The sequence below is a fragment of the Oratosquilla oratoria genome, chromosome 12 (assembly GCF_046742065.1).
Source record: "Oratosquilla oratoria isolate Oo_2021 chromosome 12, ASM4674206v1, whole genome shotgun sequence".
In the NCBI taxonomy this organism is placed as follows: domain Eukaryota; kingdom Metazoa; phylum Arthropoda; class Malacostraca; order Stomatopoda; family Squillidae; genus Oratosquilla; species Oratosquilla oratoria.
This window is the reverse complement of record NC_134788.1, coordinates 22,490,393-22,505,392: the sequence shown is the minus strand read 5'-3', so window position 1 is coordinate 22,505,392 and position 15,000 is coordinate 22,490,393.

Below are 15,000 nucleotides of genomic sequence, written 5' to 3'. Positions count from 1 at the left end.
ATTTCTCATGACACTTTTTGATCTCCCAAGGCATTTACTTGCTTCTCTTATTCTACAATTTACTTCCACTGCCACCACTCTATACAGTCACATGCAACCCCAAATACCTATAGCTATCTACTTCCTCCAGCCTCTCTCCTTTAAGACTTACAACTTGCTGCCATCCTCTCCCCTTGTACATCTCATCACCTTACTTTTACCCACATTTACCTTCAACTTTCTCCACTCACATACCCTCCCAAACTATGTCACTAACTCCCTTAATCCCTCCTCTGACCCTGCCACAAACACAGTGTCATCAGCAAACAACAACTGGCTCACCTCCCACTTTTCTCCATTTTCTTTAATCATCTCCAGTCCCCTGCCCATTACCCTTACATTTACTTCCTGCAACACCTCATGTACACATTGAATAGCCATGGCAATATGACATCCCTGTTGCAGTCCCATCTTTACCTCAAACCATTTGGTCTCACCATTTCCGATTCTAACACATGCTCTACTACACTTGTAGTAGAGCCCAATTCCATATGTTTGTAAAACCTCCCATATTGCCTCTCTGTCTACCCTGTCATAATATTTTTCCAAATCCATAAAGGCCCAGAAAACATCCATACCTTGTGCTAAAGCTTTCTCACATACCTGTCTTACCACAAAAATCTGATCCATGCAACCCCCTACCTGTCCTAAACCCACACTGTTCCTCATTAATTACTCCCTCTGTTCCTCTCACAATCCTTTCAATTAAGACCCTCCCATATGACTTCCCAACTACACTCAAGAAACTGATCTCTCTGAAAATACTGCACCCAAATTTGTCCCCTTTTCCCTTGAAAAGCAGAACTATACAGACACTCTTCCAGTCCTCTGGCACTCCACCCTCCTTTAGACACATATTAAACCTCACTAGATAGTTGCCCACAACTTGACTTCATTGTATTTTTCTGAACCCTTATCATTTCTGGTAACATGAAATAAACTAGGATACACAGGGTGTTCTTACTCTATGGGTATAACCTATTCAAAGCCAATTCTCATCTGACACTGAGCATATATTTAAGCATATTTCAGAGTTTTTTATATGCTTATCCATGAACAACCAAAACAAATATGTCATCTGAAAGCTCTTTTAATGTATTATTTATAAAAGTAATACAAATAGCCAGTAAAACTTGGCATTAGTATACTATTTCATGTCATGCGACAACAGCCCCTTCAATCATAAGGATAAGAAAAATAACATTCTTTGTTTATTTTTGGAAACATTTGGTAAATATATCTGCCACAATTATTTTTCTATGAATTATGGCATCCAAGATGCTTCTTTTGACACAAATTTTGTGGGTATACCTCTTCTGGAAGCTAAGATAACAAATATTCAAATGTTGAGGGGTACATAAATTTTGGTGATTCACTCCGTAAACCAGTGTCTTCTTGATTCCATAGCTTTCTCAATGTTCATGATATCAGCCAATATTTAGTATCAAATCAAAGGTAATCCAACCTGCTCTTCAAGATAAGCTTCCCACCAGGAAATTTTTGCATCATTTTACAGAAACAAAAGAGGTAAATATAGCTTAAGAGGTATTACAACAGTAAATCTATCATATAAGGAGCCTAGATAACCAGTAAATAAACAATGCAAGTATCAACAAAGATAAGAGACATGTAATATGTCTCAATTATCATGTTCAGTCATCATTACTATCAATATTCCAAGCACATCAGATTTACCATACAACTCAACATTGGATTCAATGTCACTCTCGTCTTCCCTGCAATAATTTTGTTCATTTCTTGTTTCTGTTTCTACCAAGTGATCAGGTAATACATTTCCATCAAACTAGATTATTTATAGTAGACCTTCAACTAATTACCATTCATGATTGGTGAGCTTAGGATCTCAATTTTAGGAATGTGCAATCTTTTCCATATTGCCACCTGATTGTTCACCTTGATCACATGTTGTTCCAGTGTTTTCCTGCAAGGGGATAGTAATGCCTTGTCAACATTCCTCGGTGATGATTTATGTTCTTCATCTCTACAGATTTCATCAATCTTCATAAAGCATACAGCATTGACATTTTTATCCTCAATTTATCATAGATGATACAGGTAAAATCTTCCAACTTGGTCATAACATTCTCTGATACTGACCAGTTGTTACCAAGCTGTGAAAAGACCTCTTTATATTCAGTTGACTTTTGAAGGATACCCACTGGCCTCACTTTGGCACATCCTTTCATTGCACTAGTGGTATCACATCTTGTGAAAGTATGGAGACTCATCAGTGTTGAACACTGATCCTGTGAAAATGATTTTGTCATTTCAGTAATGTTAGGCAGCTTTTTGCTGTTTCCTGTACCAGTGTCAAAGAGGATGGTAATGTTTCAATACATGTGCACATATTAGAACATGATAAAAAAGACATCTTTGCTAAGGCCTCTCACTTTGGTCCACCTTTTCCCCATACTCTGTGCATATGCTATATACAGGATAATTCTTGTATCCATCTCTTCTTGAGATAAGCACAGTAGAGGTATCATAGACAACTTCACATTGACTCCATCGTCTGAAGATAAGGCATAGGTTTTCCCCATCAAATATCAGTATGACCTGACAATCACGGAGCTCAGAAGCACATGTATTTTTCTGCCACTCAATCAGCAGGTCAGTGAACTGCTTTTTGTTTTCATCATTCATCAAAAACTGTTTCCAGTCTGGAGGTTTCTTGGCTGCTGGACCTCTTAGTAGAAGTTTCTTTGATTGTCTTTCTCCATTGTCTTTCTTTCCATTGGATTTGATGGAGTTTTCTATGAAGGATCCAGTGCTGAAGACAATGTCACCTTTAGGCATCAAAATGAATACCTTGCAACATATCTGATGAAAGTTACTTGGAATATCTAGGCAGTGAAATGTGACATTTCAGTCAATAATGATGATTCTCTCATTTAATGGTGGTGACTGAAATCCTTTGCATTAATTGGGAGGGTGCTAAAGAAATTGTTAAAAATAATTTATATTTGAATAGAAATATAATAGAATCCAGTCTGATTAAGGATATATTCATCAACAACCTAAACTTAAGCCAAGGATTGTACAAACTAGACAATTTTATTATTTTAAGAGACTCGTGCCCCAAACATCCACAGCCTGGGAAAGGAATCTGTAAGCAATGGAGAGATCACCCCCGGAAACCTCCCCTAGTTCCTTCTCACTTCCCATTGTATATATACTCATGTTTCTTTTGTTAATGTACCCTGAAGGTGTCTGAATAGACAAAAAAAAAGAAAACGTGGCCCACAGTTTATTATTTTCCTTTGTGGTTTTCTGCATACTTAGAATCACAAGTCTATGTGATTTCTCCTGCATGTAGATATATATGTACATTAATACACACACACACACACATATAAAAAAAACTTGAAAGAATACAAAGAGCAATTACAAAATTGGCACCAACACTCAAAACTATCATATGAAGAGAGACTAGCAAAATTTGAACTACAGACACTAGAGCAAAGAAGAGAGAGAGGAGATTTGATAACTACAGAATCATGAAAGGCATAGAAATTATTGATAGAGAAAATCTGATAAAATGGGATGATAGAAAAACAAGAGGGCACGGAAAGAAAATCAAGAAAGACAGCTGTAGAAGAGATCTGAAAAAGAACAGCTTTCCTCACAGAGTAATAGACAGTTGGAACAAGTTAGATGAGAAAGTGGTGTGTGCAAAAACAATACAGGAATTTAAAAATAGTTTAGATAAAATGAGATATGAAGACGGGACACCACGAGCATAGCTCCCCTTCCCGTAAAATACAACTAGGTAAATACACACACACATATATATGTATATATATATATATATGCATGAGAAATCACATAAACTCGTGATTATAAAATATGCGAAAAAACCACCAAGGAAAAAGATAAACTGATAACCAAGCGCTTTCGTCTATTCAGAGGATGTCTGAATAGACAAAATGGCTTGGTCATCAGTTTATCTTTTTCCTTGGTGGTTTTCCCGCATATATATATATATATATATATATATATATATATCATATATATATATATATATATATATATATATACTGATAGCATAACTTGGAACAATGTTTTCTTATGTACAGGTGAGTTTAAATGAGACTTGTTTCTGCATTGTTTGGGTTCTTGTGAAGTTTTCCAAATACCTGATATTTCAAATGTATAAGTAAATTGTCAAGCAACTATCCATAGGTTGCAATGTTTTGGTCTTCATGAGACCATACGGTGGTTTACTCATGGGTATCTGGTGTACATGCATTGGTTTCCTGTCATATGATTGGTCACCTATGTGACTTCATTGAAAGCAACATTCCTGATTAGTTGTGTATTAGTTATTAGGAGTCACTGGGATATGGTGTTTGAGATGAGAAATTTTTTGTCTGTTACTTGAGTGTGGATAGTTTTAATTCCACAATATAACCTTAAATAATAAGAGTTGGTGAGTCATTTTTTTTTCCCTGTCTATTATCCTTGTTCTCTCTAGATTCAGACAGGAAAGGGATCTCAACATCAAGCATGTCTGTCATTTGTCTTTCCTTTCGAAAACAGAAAACAGTTTCCACTATCAACAGCCTACATCCATTATAATTGATGGCATATAAAAACAAAATTTTCTTGCTTTTTAATTGTTTTTAAAAAATAGTATATCGTAGATAAGCTGTACATAGTTCATATCTAGTCCACACCTACAAAGTATCTAATAAAACTACAATATCTTTTACATGGATTATAACAATCTTAACATTTATAACACATCTGCATATTCACCTCCCCAAATGTTCTCACACCTGTTTTGAAAGAATTTATGTTACCAATATAAACATAAAATGTTATTTGTTTCAAGTAGTGTTGTGTCTGTCCCAGCCTCCCAAACAGTAAATCTAGGTTTGAATCTAACAACCACTGGTGTCTGTTTCTTTCCCTGGCAGAACACATAAGGTATAAGAAATAACCTTGGTTACAGTGAGGCATCTTCTGATGTATTCACCTCTCCCTTGCAATACCTATATGTCAAGTAACCTGTTTTACATTATAAATTTAAAACATACATCCACATACATTTGTGATAAAAAAAAAAGAGAGAAATATTCCAAGTAATTTGAATAATACTGGATGAATTAACACTATTGCTGCTGAATTTCTCTTAGCTGATTAATAAGGTTTGGAAAAAGCTGGAAGAAAATATTAAAGCATGAAATGCAGTGAAACTGCTCAATTATCTTCCCATTTAATTCACAGATGATGCCACCATGGATGAATGAAATCATCCATTAAAGAATAATAACGTAAATGTTATCCTACTCATGGCCCATCCAGAATAAACAGTAACAGTCTGTAAAATAGAAATATATAATTTCTAGTGCAGAAATATATGAAACATCATATACCTCTTCTATCTAGAGTTGAACTGCAAATATAAAATTTATTAATACAAGATTATATGATAAGAATAATACAAGAGTAAAGATTGAGCTCAAGGTTTCTTTCAGGCACAAGCCCCAACACCTAAGAATAATCTGCAAGAAATCTGCCTCATACAATTCACATAGTCAAGGTTCCTCAGTTTTTGATGTCTGTTGTGAGAAAAGTGTGATATGCACGTCACATTAGAAAATCTTCTCCCTTGTATTTATCTAGTTGTATTTTATGGGACTGGAGCTATGCTCATATTGACCCATTTTTGTATCTCTCTACATCTAGTTTGCTTTTGAATTCGTGTATATTTCTGGCATTAACTGTTTCACTGTTCAATTTGTTCCAGACGTCAATTACCCTGTGTGGGAAACTGTTCTTTTTCAAGTCTCTTCTGTAACTGTCTTTCTTTAGTTTCTTTGCGTGTCCTCTTGTTTCTCTTTTGTCCCATTTTAATAGGTCATCTCTATCAAGAACTTCCATTCCTTTCATAATTCTAAAGATGGTCAACAAATCACCTCTCTCCCTTCTCTGCTCTAGTGTTATCAGTTGTAATTTCTCCAATCTTTGTTCATATGTCAAATTTGATAGTGTAGGTGCCATCTTGGTCGCCGCTCTCTGGATTCTTTCTAATTTCTTTGTGTTCTTTGTGCTTGGCACCCATAATGATATAGCATATTCTAGTTTCGGTCTTATCAATGCAACAATTAATTTCTTAACCATCTCCTCATCCATATAGTCAAAAGCCACTTTCATAGATCTTAACAGATTGTAAGTCTCTCCAAATACCTTATTTACATGTTTGTCAGGAGTCAAGTCACTTGAGATGATTACTCCTAGGTCCCTCTGAGATAACTTTTTGACCTCTTTATCTCCAATTATATAGTTTCCTGAGACTCTATTTTTGCCTTTTCCGAACTCTATTATGCTACATTTCTTGATGTTGAAATTCATTTCGTGTTTCTGACTCCATTCCCATACTCTATGTAAGTCATCTTGTAACGATCTGCAATCTTCTTCTGTTTTCACTATCTTGAGCAATTTAGCATCATTGGCAAAGAAGCTCATGTAACAATTCACTCCTTCGTCCATATCATTTATGTGTGGGTCTTCTCATGTCTTTGGAAATTATTCTTTCTTGAGAAAGCTGCATCACAAAAGCCACAATGGAAAGGCTTCTCTACTGTATGAGTCATTATGTGATACTTAACCCATTCAACTCCGATGACAAGATGTCTTGTCATTTGGTCAAATAAAACAAAAAATCATAAAACACCAAAATGTTTGATCAAACACCAGAAAAATATGACGTCAGTCCTCAAGGACTGACGTCATATTTTTCTGGTGTTTGATCAAACATTTTGGTGTTTTATGATTTTTTGTTTTATTTGACCAAATGACAAGACATCTTGTCATCGGAGTTGAATGGGGTAAGACTAGTCTTTAGCATGAAACTCTTATTGCACTAGTCACACTGGAAAGGCTTCTCTCCTGTGTGGGTCATCACATGAATTTTTGAGTTCACGCATTTGTATAAAAGCTGCATTGCAGAGGTCACACTGGAAAGGCTTCTCCTCTGTGTGGGTCATTACATGTCAGTTCAAACCCTTTTTCACTGAGAAAGCTGCATTGCACAAACTACACTGGAAAGGCTTCTCTCTTGTGTGGGTCATCACATGGTGCTTAAGGTCACCCTTTCATTTGAAAGCGACATCACACAAGTCACATGAAAAAGGCTTCTCTCCTATGTAGGTCATTACATTGCAGAATTTACATTGAAAAGGTTTCTCTCCTGTGTAGGTCGTCATATGCCATCTAAGAGCAATCTTTAATGAAAACACTGCATCCCAATAGTCACACTGGAAAGTGTTCTCTCCTGTGTGGGTCATCTCATGCCTCTTGGGATGACTCTTTCCCGAGAAAGCTGCATCACACAGGCTACACTGTAAAGGCTTTTCTCCTGTGTGGGTCATCATGTGAGACTTGAGACCATCTTTTCGTGAGAAAGCTGCATTACACTGGTCACATTGAAAAGGTTTCCTGTATGAGACATTACATGAGACCTAAGATTATTCTTTCATGTGAAAGTTGCATCACAAAGGTTACAGTGGAAATTTTTCCCTCCTGCATGGCCCATCATATGACTTTTGAGATTGCTTTCTCATGTGAATGATGTATCACAAATGTCACACTGAAAAGGCTTTTCTTCTGTGTGAGTCACCACATGGCTTTTCAGATCAACCTTTCCTGAGAAAGTTGCATCACAAATGTCACAATGGAATGGTTTCTCCCCTGTATAAGTCACCACATGCTTTTTGAGATCATTTCCTGAGAGAGCTGCCCCACATAGCTCACTCCATAAGGATTGTTCTCATGCATGCATGATCATATGAAAGTTGAGATTATTTTTGTGAGGTAAGAAAATATGACTCTCACTGGCTGGATTTTCTTCTGAATGGGTCATTTTATGATGAATATATAGAATCAACAGGTAACTCTTCAAAAGAAATTGTGATGGTTATCCTTGTCCTACTAGAGCAAAATAGGTGACTTAATATGATGCTGAAATTTACTAAGTCAAAACAAGTTATTTTCCTGTTTGTAATGAAAACATTAGTATTTGACTGTCAAATAATAAGTAAGATTGGGAGTAACGATGTTCCATACACAAATCACTTTGTGTACAGATCACCTTTTATCCACACAAAAGGCATCATTCAACAGATATACAAAGGATGCTTTGATTCAACTGATAGAGAAAATAATGTAGGATGAGGAGGGAGTTGTAAATATGGTATGAAGTGGTGAGAATAACATAGCTCATTGGCAAATATTGATGTGGAGGAAGGGGGAAGGATCTAGATTCCATGTCTGAAGGAGAAACTGCTTCATAACCTACTTTGATATCAGAGTGGGAGCTGTGTGTAAATATTGAAAACAGGAATGAGACAATAAATGGAATCTTTTCAAATTATCCTAGATGGTATTATGTTTTTTGATAAAGTGGCCAAGGCAAAGCAGGGGGCATATAGGAGGGAGTAACCAGGGGGCCTGGGTAAAAAAAATTATTGGAAGGACGGTGTCAGTTATTCTTAATGTGGCTAACAAGTCTGTGATCATCATGCCGAATGGACAGGCACATTGTGGGCAACTTTTCAATCCTTAACCCATTAAACTCCGATGACAAGATTCTTGTCATTTGGTCAAATAAAACAAAAAATCATAAAACACCAAAATGTTTGATCAAACAGCACCAGAAAAATATGACGTCAGTCCAAGGACTGACGTCATATTTTTCTGGTGTTTGATCAAACATTTTGGTGTTTTATGATTTTTTGTTTTATTTGACCAAATGACAAGAATCTTGTCATCGGAGTTTAATGGGTTAATAAAAGACAGTGTAATTGTCACACTGGAAAAGTTTCTCTCCCATGTGGATCATTACATGTCTGTTGATATCCCTCTTTCATGAGAAGGCTGCATTACATACACCACATTTTAAAGGTTTCTTTCTGGTGTACATGGGTCATCACATGTTTAAGATCAAACTTTCTTCTGAAAGCTGTACTGAACAAGTCACTTGAAAAAGGCTTCTCTCCTGTATTTACCTAGTTGTAATATACCGGAGGGGAGCTATGCTCGTGGTAACCCATCTTTGTATCTCTCCACATCAAGTTTTATCTTGAAATCTTGTATAGTGTTTGCACATACTGTTTTGTTGTCTAATTTGTTCCATGAATTTATCGCTCGGTGTGGGAAACTGTTCCTTTTCAGGTTTTTCTTATAACTGTCCTTTTTCAGTTTTTTTCCATGTCCTCTCATTTTACCGTTGTCCCACACTAACAAGTCGTTCCTGTCTGATACTTCCATTCCTTTCATTATTCTGTAGATGGTCAGCAAATCTCCTCTTTCTCTTCTTTATTCCAGAGTTGGTAGATTCAATTTGGACAGTCTTTGGTCATATGTTAGTTCGGCGAGAGTCAGTGCTAGTTTGGTTGTCGCTCTTTGTATTCTTTCTAGTTTCTTAATATTCTTTTTGGTACTGTGTGGTTCATTAAATGCCTTTTGAGAGCACTCCTTCCTATGAAAGCTGCATCATACTGGTCACAATCATATGGTTTCTCTCCTGTGTGGGTCATCACATGATATCTGAGACCAGTCCTCCTTCCTGAGAAAGCTCCATTGCACTGGTCACACTGGAAAGGCTTCTCTTCTGTAAGGGTCATTTTATGTCTTTTCAGTTCACTTTTTACTGGGGAATTTACATTCTGGAAAATTTCTTCTTCTATATGGATCATGACATAGGACTCAAGATTGTTTTTAAACAAGAGCAATATAGAGCCAACATCACAACAGTCTCTTCTAAATGGGTCATTCTATGTTGAATGCATAGAATTTATTCATAACTCTAACAGTGAAATTCTATGGTCATATCCTTGCCCTACCAAAGAAGCAAATATTCCTGATATTTGATATCTAGCTTTTGAATCTACTCATTCCGAATAAGTGATTGTAAGTAATACTTCTGAGTGTTAGAGATTGTTTAATACTGAGAATAAGGATGTTTCATGCCCAAATCAACATAAGTTCATCTCATACCCAAATTTTGTTAACATAGTTGGCAGCGAGCCCAATGTGTATTCTACTAAGATATACTGTGAGGCTGATGTCAGGAAGGGGTAGTGATTTTTGTGGTCTGTCTTGAAGAGTTTGTTAACCCATTAAACTCCGATGACAAGATTCTTGTCATTTGGTCAAATAAAACAAAAAATCATAAAACACCAAAATGTTTGATCAAACATTTTGGTGTTTTATGATTTTTTGTTTTATTTGACCAAATGACAAGAATCTTGTCATCGGAGTTTAATGGGTTAAGTTATTTTGTGATCTGGAAGTGAATGTGTTTTTGTGTGGATGCATTGTCCGGTACAGGTTGTAGATTGTTGTATACACTTGAGTAGTGTGTTGTTTTGTTTTTGTTTTCTGCTGGTTGTGTTTGTGTAATGTAATGAGATGGGTGAGTGGGATTGATGGTTCTAGCATAGAACTGTTAATCATCATCAGGTTATCTGTGTAGGTGAGCCCTTTGGTGTTATGTTCTGGATCTGGTGTTGGACATAACCTGTGAAGTGGCTAAGTAGCTAAGGTGAAAGTATTACTCCTTGAGAGACTCCTTTGTAGTCTTTATTGTCTCAGATATTTGGCTATTCTGGGTTACTCTGCACTGTATAACTGGTAAAAAGCCATTTATTGTCATTGCCATGAATATCTGTCTTTATGATTTATTTATGGCAGTATATGTCTGGGAACTTTATGAAATATCTTGTTTATGTTTATAGGTAATATAATTTCTTTTATCCCTCCAGTACTTGGTGGAATCCAGTTTGGTTTAAGGAGGTGGGTAGTTTAGTTGCGTTTCTTTCTACTAATTAGTTGGTAACATATATATATTCCCATCACCTGTACAACACAAAAAATAGTCAATGTTGTTAGAAAAATAATAAAAACAAAATTTGACTCAAAATAAGTATTATTATAAGGCCTACTTATTTTAGTGTGAGGTGGCAGAATATAAACTAGAATTATGTTAACCAGTGTTATTAGTAAGTTTATTTAGCAATGAATGAAATATATGAAACTGACAACAGTGCATTTTGATCTAGACAATTTTATGCCCACAATCATGTCATACGAGATCTGAGTAGACTTAATTAGGGCATCAGAAACAATTGGTCAATCTTTTATATGTTGTGAATTAACTGTTCCTGGAACTGGGATCACTATTCTATACATAGATCTAGACACTCCACATAATATTTGAAATAGAAATTCTACTAGTAAATTAAAAAGACAATAAAGTTACATTAAGTTATGTTATGGTGAATGAATGAATAATATCTAACATATGGAGAGATAGTTCCAAGTATCAGAAGAATTGCTGTCCTGGAACCTTCACATATTATGTGAAATATTGTTTGGACGCTATTTGTCTCCATATGAAACAGGACTATCGTTGTATATTGAGTATCATTTACCAAAACAAGATTTAATAACCGTAAGCCCCCACAACAAATTGTGAAACTTTGAACTCATTTCAACATTTGAAACCTTTGGTCTCACTTCAACTCTAATGCAACATTACCAATTTACCACTGGGACATCTTTATATATACACTTTATATATATATATACACTTTATATATATATATATATATATATATATATATATATATATATATATATATATATATATATATATATATATATACATATACACACACACACACTAGACAGCTATATCATCCTAACTAATGAGAATCAACACAGCCATGTCCCGATTGGCGGGTGCATGAAAAAATACCTGTATATTTTCTCCTTTGTGCGCGGTTTTCGTGATACTTCTGAAATACAAATATTATATATCCCATTAGTTCCAAATCTTCTTCATGCTCAATGTAAAAAAAATCTCCCTCAGAAATCGATTCATATGGTTTACTCTCGACTATAGAAAACGTAATTTACAATCGTAGAAAACATACACTGTTTTAAGAGGAGCCTAATTTTTTTGTATTTTCTTTCTCATGGGACGGGTTGAAACTATTGATAGGGTGCTGTGTTTTCCTCTTGCAAGTTAAGCTTTCGTAGTATTTTCGGCACAGAATACAGGGGAGGGTGTAGCAAACGTATATTTAACTTACCCTATGTTATTATCGTTTCTACAATAATCTAAATCTATATTTTAGTCAAAAAGAAAACTACATGTTTACAGAACTCTCGGACTATAAAGCGCGTAATTTATGGAACTAGTTTGAGCAACTTTCGACAATATAGTGGGGTCTTGTGGTGAGTGGACGTGTGCGACATAACATCGACATGAACATAATGCCGTGGGAGCTATGGATGCATTGCCTAGAGCATTTCTTAATTATCCTCTTATGTGCAATGAGGAAATTTCAAAGGCCACAGAAAGAGGGTGCTGTAATAAATTACTACTGGGTAATAACACCAAGTTTCATTCGTATTTATTGTCCAACTGCAGTACCTGTAAAGTCGAAAGCTTAGCGCCATCTATGAATATACGAACATTACAATACATCAGTTACAAAAATTGGTAGACAGAAAAAAAAAAAAATTGGGGTCAGACTGTCCGGAAATAGATTCAATTTGGAAGTAGGTAGAAACAACTTTGCCAACCGTATAGTTAATGAATGGAATAAACTTCCTGCACAGGTAGTGCAATGTAGTTCAGTTCGAAGCTTTAAGAATCATTTAGATAAACACTTAAGCAAGATGCTTGTAATGATTATAATTTATTTTATATTATTTGTTTTTGTTTTGTTATCATTTGTCTGTTTGATTTTCATTTATTATTAGTTATATGACAATATATTATTATTTACCATTTATCTGTTTGTTGATTATCTAACTATACCTATGAATCTATTCATTTTATTTGTTATTTACATTAATATAGTTTTTATGTATCATTTTATCATTATCATTATGATTTTTTCGCATCCGACCTAGATATGGACCAAAAGGTCTCCTGTCAGCATGCTCCGCCTTTATAATCCTTTGTAATACGAACTTACTTATCTAGGCTGTACTGAAAACCCCATGGATTCGGGTGAATATTATATTTGTGAACAACTACACTATAGAAAGCAATGAATACGCAAGTTTTTGCTCCGTGCGTTTCATTTATAAACATATCACTCAAAAAAATGCAACCACGCAATACAATAATTCACCATATTATCAATACTACACTACATTCGTAGAATATATAAACATAGGCAATTAATTCCTCTGATAAGATGGGCTTCTCCACTAATTAAATGAATTAACAACAAAATAAACAACACTAAATGAAATAGTTCTCAGAGGGGAATTGAGTTGTGCCCTTAGGTATGGGTGATCGATGACGCTTACCGACGTTGCCAAACGCAAGCCCGCATACAAAATGTGTAAACATATTGACACATGTCTGTATTACATAACATCTTTTGTAATAGTATACTTGAATTGATACATCGTGATTACTAATATTGCTGGGAATAGAAAACTTGCGTGATTTTTTTTTCCCATGGGAATCAACCCTTAGCTCTGTTGAATTATGGCTAAACAGGAAATAATTTCATTATAACCAGATACATGAAGAGTGTGCAATCTAGGTGGAGCTTAGATAGGGTTGGACTGGTGGAGTCATGTATATAAGGTGTGCAGGTGTGATCTCGTAGGCTAATCCTTTTTTTAATAAAAGGCTAAACAAAAGGTGTCGTCCCATTCTTTATTGCCTTTTATTTCATTTTTACCTCTACCTTATAGATTAAAGGTTTCAAATCTGATAATGATGAGGTTGGTTTAACGTCACAAACTCCCCACTATCAGGAGGCTAGGACGGTGTCCCTTACAGCGTAGAATTTAGTGAACCATGCCCTTAGTTCAACTCGTCGGTGGCAGAGTTCGAACCATTGTCACTTCGACCTTGGCCGTTCTGCCAGCGAGTGTCCACTTACCTTCAAAGTTAAGGCAAATAAAAAACCGAAGAGTCAGAATATTGTTAGAAAATCTTATCACTATATTAACAGCTCATACAAGTTCCACTGATTACAAAACATAAACATCCTACTATCAATCAATCTGTTGCCCCAAGCCTTTGTTACAAATGACCCTCAGCCTTCAGGTAACCACCATAGGCGCTGCCTCACCCCTTAACCCATTAAATTCCGATGACAAGATTCTTGTCGTCATTTGGTCAAATAAAACAAAAAATCATAAAACACCAAAATGTTTGATCAAACACCAGAAAAATATGACGTCAGCAGTCCTCGCTTCGCTCGCGAGCGAGCGAAGCGAGGAGGACTGACGTCATATTTTTCTGGTGTTTGATCAAACATTTTGGTGTTTTATGATTTTTTGTTTTATTTGACCAAATGACGACAAGAATCTTGTCATCGGAATTTAATGGGTTAAATCACTTTGAGAAGAGATTTTGTGTTGTCTAGATGAAGTAGGTGTAGAGCAGTTTATAATGAGATGCTCCTCTGTATGGTGGTTGCATCTACGCGTGTTGGAATTTGTAGCCAGGCCAATTCTATGTTGATACTGCTTTCATGAAAGGTAGTGATCTGAATACATTTGTGCCAATGTGGTTATTTGTCTTGGGAATTATTTCACAGTTCTGCCTGGAGGAACATGGTGAAATATAAAATGTGGAGTGTCTGTTTTGCGATCTTAGTATGATTTTCGTGTGGTGTTGTATGGTGCTGGGGACCGGTTAGTGTCTAAATAGTATTCTTCTGTAGTGAACTATACTTGTGTAAGGAGTGGAAAGGTTCTAGGGCTCTTGTGCACGACTGTGTTGCTATTATGCTCATGTGTTGCTGTATAGGATTTTTTTTTTTTTTTTTGCCTAGTTATTCCTAATGCCCTATTTTGTGTCATTGGTAGGATATCTGTTTTCCTAATTCATGGGTACTATGTTGTGGATGTATATGTCAGAACCTTTCGAACCTCAGTAGGACATGACTAATT